Here is a 14,568-nt window from a genome sequence, read left to right as displayed (position 1 = left end):
AAGTGACGAGTGCAAAGTGCTTAAAGTGCTAGTGTGCAAAGAGCCAGTATACAGTAAAGTGCCAACATGCAATAAATAACACAAAGCACAACAGTATTTCAATACACTCATATCACCTATAGTGCCACTAGATCCCTTTAAGGAGTAGTGAATACTAAATACATAAGAATAACAGGCAGCCACATCAATATATGCAATATATACACAACATGAACACCATCAAAGATACAATCAGGAAAAACTGAGATTGGAAATAAGAAACAAGTTACAGCATTCCAGTCCAAAACCAGGCCAAGAGCAGTTTAAAGAAAGGGACGCAAGTCAAAGTCTTCATTCATTCCTCTAGGGGCTAGAGTGTCCAGTGTGTAAATCCAAAAGGCTTCTTTTTTTAGAAGTAAAGAGTTAGTATCGCCCCCCCTAGTGGGTGTTTTAACCACTTCAATACCACAGTAGCGCAATGAAGACAGATTGTGAGAACACTGAGTAAAATGAACAGCCACAGGGCTTTTAGGGTCATGATTTCTGATGTTGGAACGATGCTCAGAAATTCTGGTCTTTAACGGCCGTGTGGTTTTGCCGATATATGCCAGGCCACACGGGCATTTGAGCATGTATATGACATTCGAGGTGTTACAGGTGATAATCCCATTGATGTTGAAGGACTTCCCTGTGCGCGGGTGGCTGAAAGTGCTCGTCTTCTGTGTAAAGTTACATTGGGTACACCTCCCGCACCTATAATTCCCAGGGGGCGCCGCCTGTAGAAAATGAGGTGTAGTTAGAGATGGAAGGTGTGCTCTCACCAATGAGTTGCGTAGGTTGGGAGGTCTCTTGAAAACCACCCGGGGGGCTGTGGTAAGAGCCTTGAGACCTGGATCTGACTCCACTATGTGCCAATGGCTGTTGATGATGGATTGGATGGGTTTGCCCAGCGGCGAGTACTGGATAATGCAGTTCACGTTAGGTTCCTTTTTCTGGGTCCTGGTCCGTTGAAGGCAATCAGTCTGGGAAACAAGTTCATAGCGACTCCGTGCATCTTTTATCCATTTTGGTTTGTATTGTCTCTGTTCAAAACGCTTCTCCAGGTCGTCGGCTTGGTTTTGATAGTCTTCGTCCTTGCTGCAGATACGCCGTATGCGGCTAAACTGGGATATGGGAAGGGCTTTTTTCAGAGCTGTGGGGTGGAAAGATTGTCCATGTAAGATTGAGTTTCTGTCAGTGCTTTTTCTATATAGATTTGACCCCAGTGCATCATCATCTCTGTAAATCAAAATGTCCAAAAAATTCATGCGTTCAGTACTGTGTTCCATAGTGAACCGCAAATGTTGGGAATTGGAATTAATAAACTGATGGAATTTATTTAAATCTACTTCAGACCCATGCCAAACAAAGAAAATATCATCAATGTACCTCCTCCAGTGCGAGATGTTATGGAAGAATGGGTTTCGTGGTTCATTGAAGATGATTTGATGCTCAAAGGATCCACAGTACAGTGAGGCAAAACTAGGGGCCATTTTCGCACCCATGCTCGTGCCAGATACCTGAAGGTAATAGTCAGAACCAGAGAGGAAAAAATTAGACGTCAGCACAATCTCAAGGAGCTCCACAATGCACTTAGTACTGGGTATGCAGTCTGTCCGTGAGTTGAGAAAGAATTCTGATGCTCCTAACCCACCCTCAAAGGGTACATTTGTGTATAAGGATTCGATGTCCATGGTGACCAGAAAACATGGTTCATTCGTTAGTTCTATTGTTTTTAGAAGTTTTAGAAAGTCCATTGAATCTTTTACATAGGATGGTAGGGCCATCACTAGAGGCTGTAGATAGTAGTCCACAAATGCAGAGATTTTTTCGGTCAGAGAGCCTATGGCCGCAATGATAGGTCGGCCAGGGGGAAAGTCTGTGTACTTCTTATGAATCTTTGGTAAGATATACAAGACTGGTGTGACTGGAAATTTTACAGTCATAAAGGCATGTTCTGGTTTTGAGATATCCCCTGACTCAAGGAAACCATCTAGTTTGTTATTTATCCTTTGTTTAAAGTCCTGTACGGGGTTATGCTGTAATTTCCTATAGAAAGTCGTATTACTCAGCTGCCTCTGAATTTCACCGTCATACGCTGAACGGTCCATTATGACAATAGCTCCCCCTTTATCTGCACTTTGAACCACCAAGGTCTCTCTTACTGCCAACACATTCAGGAACTCCATGGTACGATTGCTGCACATGCTATGTATCTCTCAGTGGCTTTCTTCATTGATGCATATTTTACTAGGAATAGTTCCCCTTTAGTGAAGATCAGACAAATTAGATGATTCTGAAATTACAGGAGGTTGCACTATCTGTCCTGATCTCATGGATGTGCAATCTCATGGACATGGAGATCCTGCCTTGCTGTCAGAACTCACTCTGCCAGCAGTGAAGTGAGATGCCACTGATGTGTGGATTCTGGGTCTGGGTTCAGAAAGAACAAGTTCTCTCCAGTAGTTTTGTCTCTCGTTTGGATATGTTAAAGAGGAACTATGCAGGATTGGCGATTTCATCTCTGGTTTCGGTTTCGTTGCTCGTTTTCGCTTGTTTATGCTTGCATTTTCTCTGCAGAGCTTCCCCGACAGCTTTAGCGTGTATATTTATACATGTATAGGCTATATTTAAATATATAAATTGCAAGCGTGGTTCTTCGTCTCAGACTTCCAGATGTAAACAAAGAGCGATCGTCTCCTGCAGAAAGTTGCATAGGGTCTCTTTAATTGGCCACGAGCCAAGAAGTACAACTTTGTTTATGGAAATCTTTATATATTTAAACACAGCAGAGCCTACCGTAGACCCTGTAACCTGTGTCCACTGCATTTTAGTGACAGGTGCAGCATAAGTTCTGAAGAGGATGATGTACTCATTCACAAGCCAATAAATCTCTTAATGAGGGAGGTATCTGAGGTATAGTCTCTCAAAGTGGCACTTTGTAGTTGTAGCTTGGCTGCTTGTTCACAGGAGGAGAGGACTTTAATCAAAGACTTGTATTTCTCTTCCAAGTGCGAGATTCTCTACCTTGGCCACTGGTTCAGTTTTACTCTTTGGTTCAAATCCTCTGTCTGTCTTTCCCTCTGCTCTGGCTTTCTTTGTACTGCAAAACTCATGAGCTCTTCCAATGTGATGCTCCAGGCATTGATGTCAGTATCATTTCTACACTGAAGAGATTTTATATCTCACTTGATATACATTGGATTCCTATTTCTTAAAAAAAAAAGGTTACGTAAAATATAGCGTACGTTTTAAAAACACTCAGGAAAACATTTACGGATTTAGATTTCTGAATTTGACCCTCAATTGCACTTCTGTCCTCTGATTTCTGAATTTGACCCTAAATTGCACTTCTGTCCTGTATCTTATAACTCACTGCCAAAGTTGAGTAAAAAACTACTGTGTTGTTTGTGGTGTTGTATCATTCAGGACAATTTTAACAGGTAATTTAAAGTCTTTTTTCAAGTGATTTCTGTCCGGATGAGTTTTTAAGAGATAGCAAAAAATGCCATTATTTATAAGTGTGTATATTCCATCATATATTTTTATATTTAAAAGGTCCATGGATTATCATGGCCTAGAGTCAATATAATAATACAGAAATAGACAGTCTCCTCTTAGTTTCCTTTAGCTCATGGAGGAAACTAATCAGATTTATCGCAAGGTAGCTTATAATTATTTACTCCATTAGCCATTAGTGGTCCACACAGAGTGCACTGGCTCACAAAATTAGAATCCTTATCTGTATGTTCCAGAACTCTACTATATCCTCTAACAGAATGTGTAAGTAGAATGGAATATCCTCCACTGAAGTAAATATGATGATATACACAACTGTTCAACATCTAGTTTTGTCTGGACAGTCTATCCTTTCTCCCAGTGGATGCATTCTAGCTATATCTCTGCAGGTGACAATGACCTGGTCCTGAAGCTGAGAATTAACATCAAGACGACTCACAAAGGACACTTAACTCATATTTTCATAACAGATCATGTGTATTATATGAAGCTGTTAAAATATATTTCCCTGCTCATGGTGAATTCATCAAGGCACTGTTAGTCGTTGGTTCATTTGTGCTGAGGTCTAGGCATGGCATTGCACTATAGTGAGAGGGAGAAGGCAGTAACAGGATAAAGAAGCTTGTGAGATTTGAGAAGCGTTCATTGAAGGTTGACGTGGCAGAACGTCGAAACATTAGTCCCTTATGCTGGTGCATTAAAATACGAATCTGAAGATTTAACATGTGTTGCTCCAGTCAACTCCTCTCTCTCTCTCTCTCTCGCTACAATTAGTCCTCTCATGTTGACGCACCAGATAGTTAATCAAAGTAGCACATTCAGTGAAGGTTCTCATACTCATCAGAGCAAAGACAAGTCCTGCAGCTATACACAATCATGCTGTGCCCCTAGTTAGCCTGTATGCCGTCTTATACAGTGCAGCTCTGAGGGTAAAGACTTTGCCTGTGACGGTGATCTGTTGATGCTCATGGCCCATTGCCCATTTTAGAATGAGAAGTAAATCTACACCGTTGTATTCTACTGTATGTCCAGGCTCAGTATAAGGGTTTAAAAAAGACTCTTCTACATGTCTGTGGAACATGGCAAATGAAGCATGAATGCACAACACGATGGGAGGGGAGTGAGCTGGAGACGTACCACTTCATTCCCTTGCTGATGGCGGACCGGTGAGCCTGCTGTGGCTCCCAGCTCCCTCTCTGCATTCTGGGCCACTCTGAGGACGCTCGGCACTGGAATCTAAAGAAAATCGAATGCATTTAATTCATGATAGAGTATAGTATAGAGTATAGGTGACCAGACATCCCTGGTTTCAGGGGACAGTCCCCGTTTTTGGTTGCCTGTCCCTGGGAAAATTCAGAAAAACTACCTACTGTATGTCCCCGTTTTTTGGAGATAAAGCTTGTATGTATTTCAATTACATTGATAATCAAACTGAAAATGTCCCCATTTTTGGGATTATGTCCCCGGTTTTGGTGTCGGACATCTGGTCACCTTATGACAGAGATAAAAAGGCATGGTCTCGGCCTCTGAGGGGAGGGCGACATGCAATCAGAGCGCCTCGTGAGGATGGCACAATCACAAATCTGAGAGAACTGAATCAGGGTTTAAAAAGAATAAAGGACAGTGAAGACAGAAGCCCGTGGTCGTCAGGCAACAAGAACAAAGGAAGCCCAGACATACAGTACAGTACTGTATGTGATCCATATGCCTCAAAAAGGTGTGTGAGAGCACTTAGAATTTTACGTACGTCAGATACTTCGTGACAGCAGTGACACTCAGAGACATGCTCAAGCCTTTTATAATCAGTGTTGATTTATTCATGAACTAAGTCACCAAGTATTCCACCACCTGCGCCTTTTCACTGTGATGCTAAGTTATATGGCAAATGACATCTATTGAACGCTCCACACACATACAGTTTGTATTTTGACCAGCTCCTCTTGTGCTCTGTCACGTTTCTGTCGAGGCACTTAGTACGCACTGAGCACTGTTCCCGGGCTTCGTCTGTGCTGATGTCAATGCTAATTTATACATGCATTTTTAAAAAGATTTCCACGCAAAGCCTTGAAAACCTAATGTTTCATGTCAGACTCACCTTGGCAAGACATGCCGATTAATTGTCCTCCAGCGCGCTGATGGCTGGAAAACTGTTACACTCGCACACATCCAGCGGTGGAGTCGGAGAATTATACAGCACGGCATCCCTAATGAAGCAGTGGCCTATCTGTGAACTCAGACATCATCACGACTCCCCCCACCCCACCCCGCCAAAACAGTCCTCTCAGTCACGCTGAAATCACTCATCTTGTGGTTGACGAGACTTCACACAGTTTCATTTCTAACATGAGAGGCTTGTGAGTCTATGTTGTCAGTTTGTCAGTCCACTGGTGTATGCCTCTGTTGAGAGTCCAAGGTCAGTCTGAATAGTTTTTTTATGTCACTAATTCTGTGACTCACCAGGAGTACAAAAACTCCCCCAAGAGCAGAGTGTTTTCTCAGAATTCATAGAAATTGCCCACTGAGGTTCCAGGAAAACAGCTTTTTAGCACTCTTTTATGAGGTGAAAATAGGGGTGGGAGAGAGATTTCTTTTATTTTCTTACATCAGTGATGTCGCCATGTTGTTGAAGCCCCTGCTGGAAATGCTAATGATGGGAGATGGAGAGTTCAGTGGAAACGGAGAATGGTTAAAAAGCCCAGCAGTACCACGACATGGGACTGTCACTGAATGCCAAATGAACAAAATGGAAGCATCTGGAGAAAAAGAGAAAGAGATGAAAGGGAACACATTTCCTTTTTTTATGCACCACTTACGGGGCGCCAGTTTGACAGCAGAAACTCAGGTGAAAGAGGCCTATTCCACCCAGGTTGTCTTAAACAGGCAATGAGTTCTTAGTAACCACTGAACTGGCCGTGGTATTGCCATGGGTGTTCAAAAATCATCTATTTCTGATGCTGGTCAGGGACATTTTTCAGGCATGCCAAAAAGCATGTTATCATAGGTGATTTTCATGCATCATACATGTTAACATATGAAGGCCCATATGCTAATAAAGACATTCTCTTGACCGATGTGAGCAGAGAGTGTTTTCTGTCGCCGTTTCCTATTAGTTCATCCCTGCACGGTGAATAGGGCTTTGTCAACCAAGCATCTGAGAGAGTCTGTTTTAGTGCAATCATTTCTCCTAATCTAGATAAAAAGTGAAACTCTGTAACTGCCCCATTTGTCGAACTGGACCTACAGTACATCTCTCATCAGACTTGAGAAGTTCTTTGGTAACATGGCAAAGATCCCTTCTGAGATAGCTATGTTTCTGTTGACCTGCCGAAGTGTAAAGAAACTTGTAGAAATGGCTGTTTTGCAGTCAATACCTTACCTTAAATTATTGCAGAATTCAACTCCCTTACTTGGTTAGAGTCCTGGGAGATGACATTGTGTGTGTGTGTGTGTGTGTGTGTGTGTGTGTGTGTGTGTGTGTGTGTGTGTGTGTGTGTGTGTGTGTGTGTGTGTGTGTGTGTGTGTGTGTGTGTGTGTGTGTGTGTGTGTGTGTGTGTGTGTGTGTGTGTGTTGTTGTAATACATAGATTCGGCTCTGAATGAATGATCTGCCACAGTTTCCAATCCAATTTCCCCTGCACTCCGATAGTGATCAGCTGTAGCCAACACCTTTGGGTAACTTGTCCTGATCCGCGCCGCCCCTGCATGCACACCTTTTGGAGTGTTGAATCTGAGAGACACAGAGGCGGAGTGATTTGAAAGCACACTTGGCTCTTAGTGCTAGCCGCTAGCTGCAGTTCAGCTTGCCTGTGTGCCTGTGCTGATGCAGAGCTTTATCTGCCGAGGTCACATCTGAGTAAAAGACTGCTGTTATCTGCCTTACACTATCCCGTGTGACATTTCGCTACTGGCTGTAGATTGATGTGAGGGCATTTGATGGGATCACAGGCTAGTAGACTACATGGCAAGTGTTAACAACCTCACTTGCAGAAGACCAAACGGAAAAAAATCCAAAAAATCCAAAATCCACAAAATCCAAATACCTTTCCGGAAATGTTATTAAAATGTTGTTAACAGGTTGCTAGCTGCAGCAGCGTCATTTCCGGAAAGGTACGGACTCGATTAAATTCATTCTGGACTCTCTATCCGACCACATAAAGACGTGGGGATACTTCGGTTTGGCTTTAGGGACCCTCTACTCACTACCACGTAAGTGTAGTGTTGGTTGGAACAGTAGAAGAGGTATAAAAATAGCGTTTTGTAGCGGCGAAAGGACTTGCCCCGGTCACTTCCAGGCTAACGAGTTTTGGCTGAAAACGGTAGCTCGAACTTTCTCAAAATACATCCGAATGACATGATTTTGGTGTCAACTCAACGTATGTACTCCCAATAGTCCGAAAAATTGATCTAAAGTGCATTTCACTCCGGATTATCCCTTTAAACTATAACTCAGTTTGAGCCCCGATTTCTCTTCTCGGGAAACAACCAGAAGGAACAAATAGGGTCACCCTTCCGCCAAAGTGACAGAAAATGGCGCCTCAGTCAGCAGTCTGCACCATGACTTGGGTCTAGGCTGCACAGTGTTACAATACAATGTTAATGGCTCTAACATGCTCTTGCCTACGGGAAAACAAACAACTGCTGAGCACTCATCTTGCATATCAAAGACAAATCAGTTAAAAGGAGTTATGTTCTGCAGCGGGGACAAATGAATAGTCAAAGCCATGGTAAAGGAGAAGCCCCACAGAGAGAGGAAACTAACTTTGCAATAGTTTAGAAACCTCCAAAAAAAGAAAAAATAGGGGTAAACTACGAATATGAATTGTATGCATTTTTTCCCGATGAATTACTACTGATGTATTGAACTATGTTCAGTTCAATACATGAACCGAACATTTCTTGCTTAATGTCCGCATCGTTTCCATTAACAAAGCTTTCTGAATGATCTTAATGGAGACTTGGTTTCTCTTCTCTTCCTGATATCAATTCATATTGATATCAATTAAATTACTCACATTTTGATCAATTCATATGGTTTGGAAACCTAAAAATGAAAATATGTGTTTTCCTCAGAGCTGAGACACTATGAGGAGATGTATTGCATTGCATGAAACCTCTTGATAAAGGATAGTCATTATGGGATATACACATAAAAGACTTAGAAAACTGAACTGACTGTATTACTGAGCATGGCACATCACAACACTGTTAGAAAATGTGAAAAGCCACTGTGAACCATGGTAGACCATGAGTTGATGATGAGATGCATCCATGCGTTCTCTTTAGTCTACCTGGACCAAAGCGCAAGGCAATGAGGGGGAAAGAGAAGATTGATTGTTTCAAGGCATAACTATTGCTCTGGATAATAACCGATTGATTGAAACGACCGAGAGGGCACCCATGTTTAAGTCTCTGGTGTTTGTTATTGACTAATGTTCTCTTCATTGTTTGTGCTTTCAAGTGAGAGTTGAGATTCCTAAGCTATCTTGTACCTGGTCTGTTATGAAACACATAATACCTATAACTTTGGTTTCTACTTAACAGGTAACACAATTAAACATGACAGGAAAGTGTATCTCAGTGGAACCAAAAAAAAAACATGGATGAAACTAGACAGAAAATAACACGTCAGACATAATATGTGGCCTTCTGGTGTTCATTGCAGATAATGGGTCCTCCTGTTTCAGCCTGCTCCATTTTGTTTTTTTAAACCATGGTTGTTGTAGAGCTGCCAGATCAAGGCCTGTTGGTGTAATTACCTGCCGCGCGCAGGGTGTGATGTTGGTCAATAGCAGATAGGTGGTCATGAATAGCTAAGGAGCACAGAGAGAGAGGGAGCGCCAGGAGAGCAAGCCAAGATCAGGATGACAGGGAGGGAGAGAGAGAGGGAGGGAGGGAGAGAGAGAGGATCATTAGAGTCATGCTTTAGATGAGAGAATGAGATTGTTGCCGCCTCAACCCCACCCCCACCCATTTCCCCGATGACTCATTTTGATCATCACAGACAAGCAGCATCATTTTAACAGGATGTATTGCTTGTAGTGATTTGCATCAGGGGCTTCAGTGTAGGGTGCTTTTTAGGACATGTCTCTCATAGCAATATTTGGACTCATTAGAGAGACGTATTAAGGTAAAATGCTGAAAAGATAAAACGTGATCTTGCGATAGTGTCACCTCAATCATCAGCTACTGGACAAGAACTACTTTTTCACATCATATTGAAACATATTTTGTACAGGTCGTTGCATACAGAGGTCACTGCCAAGTGTCTTTCTTGAGATTTATTGATATTTAACCTTTCCTAAGTGTCATCTTTGTCTTCGATGGCTTTAATATAATCCATTAACCTGTCGTTGCCGGACCTTCAACTCCAAACACGCACACTAATGTAGCTCATCGTTAACCTCAGCCATCCAACATGCACAGGACCCTTATTTTTTTAGCTCTCCGACAATAAGAAAACAAGAACCTTAACAGCTTGCTCAGCTTTTCCCCCCCCCTCCCACCAGGCCTGTGAGGCACAATCCCTCCTCGACCAACCCTCTGAAAAACTACCGATAGGACGGGGGAAAAAAGAGAGAAAAAGCAAGAAGAAGATAAGAATCATTTTTTTTGAACCCGCCGGGTGATGCACAACCTCTTGAATTAAGGTCCTAATGTAGCGTGTCCCATAAAGTGGTGGGTGGGAGGGCGTCAGCGCAGCGCGCGAGGGGCAGGGGCTGCCCGCCGACTCCCTCCATTAGGACTCATTTGGCTGCGGCGGCGGGGGCTCAGGCTCAGGCACCTGCTTTAATAAGCATGGATTACAGGTCATCAGAGGCAATGGAGCGGGGAATTCTGGCCCATCGAGAGCAGGGTGGGAACCGCGGGGGGGTGGGTTGGGGGGGGGGGGGGTGCTGAGGGAGGGAGATGATGGAGGAGAGGGCTATTGAAAACAAACAACAACAACAGCAATATAAAATACAAACAACAACAAAAAATACGCACTCACTAGTTTTTTTTTTTTTTACTACAGAAACGAAGCGAAGGCGGTTTAAAGCAGGTGCCAGGTGAAGGCATGCTGACGGTGATGAAGCTCACCTGGGAGTTCTCCTTGAGGTCGGCCGGGCCACCGGATGGATGTGTCAGCCGGCTGCAGGCTCATCTGTGCGTGGCTGACCTTGGTGCAGGAGCGGAGGGGCGGCGTGAGGGGCTACCCAGTGATCCTCAGAGGGAAGGTAAAGGATGCCTTTACAAAGCCATATCTCTCATCTTGATCTTACAGTGCACACTCCTCAACTGTGACCTCTGCCGCAGTGTCACTCATACTTCACTTAATCCAAAATGAGATATACGAGAAAATACGAACACTGCTTCCAAAATGGTTCTACATTCATTGTTACCATATTGATAGGTTCCAGGCTAATCTAAATCTTTGTATGGTAATAATGATGAGGAAATGTCAGATCAGACCCAACACTGGTGAGCAGACCTACAGCTGGGGGCTATTGAGGAGAATAGTTATATTTCCATTCCTGAGTGCAGCTTCTGAACTGCTTGTTATTCTGAGAAATAAGTTGTGAGGAACGGCAGGGTTTGAATGAGGATAAGTGAGTAGGAAGAAGGGAGGGTTGTTCATTATACAGTCTGCTCTTGGACAAGGCCTCAAGGCAATAGCTCCCCAAAGATCCACACTCAGATTCTCTGATTTCACCATTTCACTCCCACATACACATATACAGTACATGCAAACACACGCAAACACACACGTACACGTACACACACACACACACACACACACACACACACACACACAAAAATGCACCTACTGCACACTCACACACCAACAGCAAAAAAAAGAGTGATATCTTCAAATTGATCAACTTCAGTGAAAAGCTGGAAGTAATTCTAAAAGAATTGGCCAATACAAAGAAGAACCGTTTGTGTGCAGTTTTTACTGCACCTGGTGGTTGTGGTGTTGACCCACACACTGACCACAAGTCTTCCCTAAGTGGCCTTCTCCTCCTCCTATGTTACACGGCACAACTGTGCTGAACGGGAGGGTTCCTGAGGTCAGTCACATGCGTGGGAAAGCAGGGTGATGCAACACCGCTTGCTCTACCCTACCGTTCAACTTGCGCTCCTCGTTTGTTTTCCGTCGGGGGATTTGCACAACATCTGTCAGTCCAGTTTGACCCCACCAAGCCTCATTTAGGTCTGTATGAGGAGAGAGAGAGAGAGAGAGAGAGAGAGAGCATCTGATGTCCGGTATCACACTACTAATCCTGCAGTGAATACACCGGGGCTTAGCCACCCAGTAGCTCACACATACAGTATCTGCATTCTTATTCCTTCGAATTGTATTGGCTGCCTGATGCACAATGAGAACGAATAAACCCACATCGGGAGCGCACTGCTTCACATCACCATTCACCGTCTCTTACACTGCAAGATAGAGATGTCCATCCTGCATTATGCAGATTTAACCGGCCCGTAAAAAGCGCACGTAAACGACTGAGATGGGGTGGAGAGGTGGGAGACAGATCCCCGTATAGTTGAAAGCTTTGTAGAGTTGTAGCAGATGTGAAGAACCACTGAACATGGCCTGGAATTATTAGGGTCAGAGGATTTCCCCCCGAGGTCCGGCCTGAAGCCCTTATCGTTTAACGAGAGGCCAGTGAGCTCATCTGCCTCGGTGCTCAAAGGTATTAGAGCATTATCAGGTCCATGATGAACTCATCCGCCCATGATATAAAACCCTATCATATTTCTGTGCTTTATGAGAAGGATGTCAGAAGTGTACATTGTTTACAATGGTAAACCATTTTCTAATGTATTTATTTTACAAATGGTATACTGTAACAAACATTTTTGTGTTTTTCTGTACAAATGTTGCACAAATATGTCCATGGTGTCTTCGTGTATTCCTCAGATCAATCTCAATTATGAGGACAATTTTAGTGTCTCATCTGTATTTTTCCTCACTCTACTGGTAGACCCTGGAAGACCTTATGTTCCTATAATATTTTAATCTTTCTGTTTTAGTAAGAGGCAGGGATCTTTAAACACACTGCAGACGTCATGTGCAAATGCAGGCTCTGTTGCTGTACATATACTGAGCGAGAACCTCAGAAGAGGCTGTCAGTAGATCCATCTCGTTTTTGAATCATGTCGAGAACAAACCAACAACCACGTCTTCTTCATGCCCCAAATCTATGAGTTCCACTGCCCGTGAATCTTCAGAAACTTACTTCATAGAGGACCTGACTTTGGTGTCTGGATCTCACCTAACTAATCACACGGCATGAAGTACACCCACATTAATCAACTCATCAAGCATATTACCATCCCTTCCCTGATGGATGAGATGCACACTCCTGGCGCATCATCGTCTCGCTGAAACCTCAGCTTCCCAGAGTTAGTAATTAAAGCATCACACTGACAAACCCCCAAGATTAGTGCCCCCCGATGTCAAGCTATCATGGCTCTGAAATTGGTGGAGGAATTCATTAACGTGGATCACTTGTGGCATTGATTGATGCCAGCAGAATGCTTTAATTTTGCAACGCTCACAGTAAATGGTCCAACTGTAAATTATCATATATATTATAGGAGGGGGTCAGCGCTGAGCTTTTAATCATTGTATGCTTCAGTGTGCCTAATTAGAGCTACAGTAATGACACGTCTGTCACCGCTGGCATGCGAATGACTAAACCTTCGGCTACATCGTGTAGCGCATTGTGAGCAGTTGCTGAAGCAGCCGAAACAGCCTCGACCTGATCATAAATGCAGTTTAGATACAGTATTCACAGTTAAGATGCTCATGGATCCATAGATACACACACACACACACACACACACACACGCACACACACACACACACACACACACACACACACATACACACATACATATACAAAGATAAACATTATGTAATCTTTTGCACATTTTTTTGCTTATATTTAGTGGAATAAATGCATTTAACCAAAAGACACGTAGGCTTTCACTCATAAGACAAGCCAAACAAACTCTGCCAACTCAGATCTGACAGTCACTTTGGCCTGTCTCTTTACAGTATGTCAAGAGCATGGAAAATGGGCTACATTTTTAGACTTGCTGTGGGGAAGGACAGGCTGGCATTAACCTGTGGCCTCTGCCACTGGCAGAGCTCGGTCGCCCTCTGCACCACCACACCGCCCTGTGAGCTAATGTGCCCAAAGACGTGGCATGAATAAAATCCCACTGTATGTAGGTTAGCTTTATTTAGCTCCCGCACAACAACAATACAATGAGCTAATGTTGGTGCATTTGCATCTTTCCATGCATTTTCCATTGGCAGAGATATAGTGTATCTGACAAGATGGCACAACAAACGCACATTATTTGCTCGAAAGTGGTTGTGCTTTTTCGAAATGATATCAAGCATAACCAATGAGAATGCTGCTGGAGATTGTGTACTTTGTCTGCAAAGTGATGGAGACATGACGTGTCCCATGGTGAACAACAAGCTATCTGACCTGGCAAAGGGAAATAGAAGACTAAAGGAGACATCGAGAAGATATCTTGGTATCAGCAGTTAGTTTTAGGATGCACTCAACCATCATTAAACTCTAAAAACTCATCCCAGTTCCTGAAAGATACATATTAATGTTTTTTTTAATGAAAAAAAAGTATTCCTTTATTATCTTGAAATAGCTTGAATGCATCTGTACTCCCTCTGCCTTATCTCCAATATGAGGAGCTAATTGCTGCCGCCCCTAACATAGTGTACAGCTCCACCTGCTTGACAACTTGGTTTGTCATTATTATCAAATGGCTAACAATGTTATGCTAATATAAGATTGCTAACTCTGGCGGCGTGTTTATCTTGTAAAGCTAAATACGCATGTGTCCTCAGGAAAACTGTTCTGATTTGTTATTATGAAACGTCAACTATAGTGCCCTGCCCATTTAAACCCAATACTTAGCCATGGTGTTCACTGCGTATGGAGATGTCTTGTAACACATTAAACACACCTATTGACTTGTTTTAAAAAGCAAGGCCGGAGTGGGCCAT

Source organism: Sardina pilchardus, chromosome 3 (genome assembly GCF_963854185.1).
Source record: "Sardina pilchardus chromosome 3, fSarPil1.1, whole genome shotgun sequence".
NCBI classification, from domain to species: domain Eukaryota; kingdom Metazoa; phylum Chordata; class Actinopteri; order Clupeiformes; family Clupeidae; genus Sardina; species Sardina pilchardus.
The sequence above is the reverse complement of the archived record's forward strand: the minus strand, read 5'-3'. Positions refer to the sequence as shown.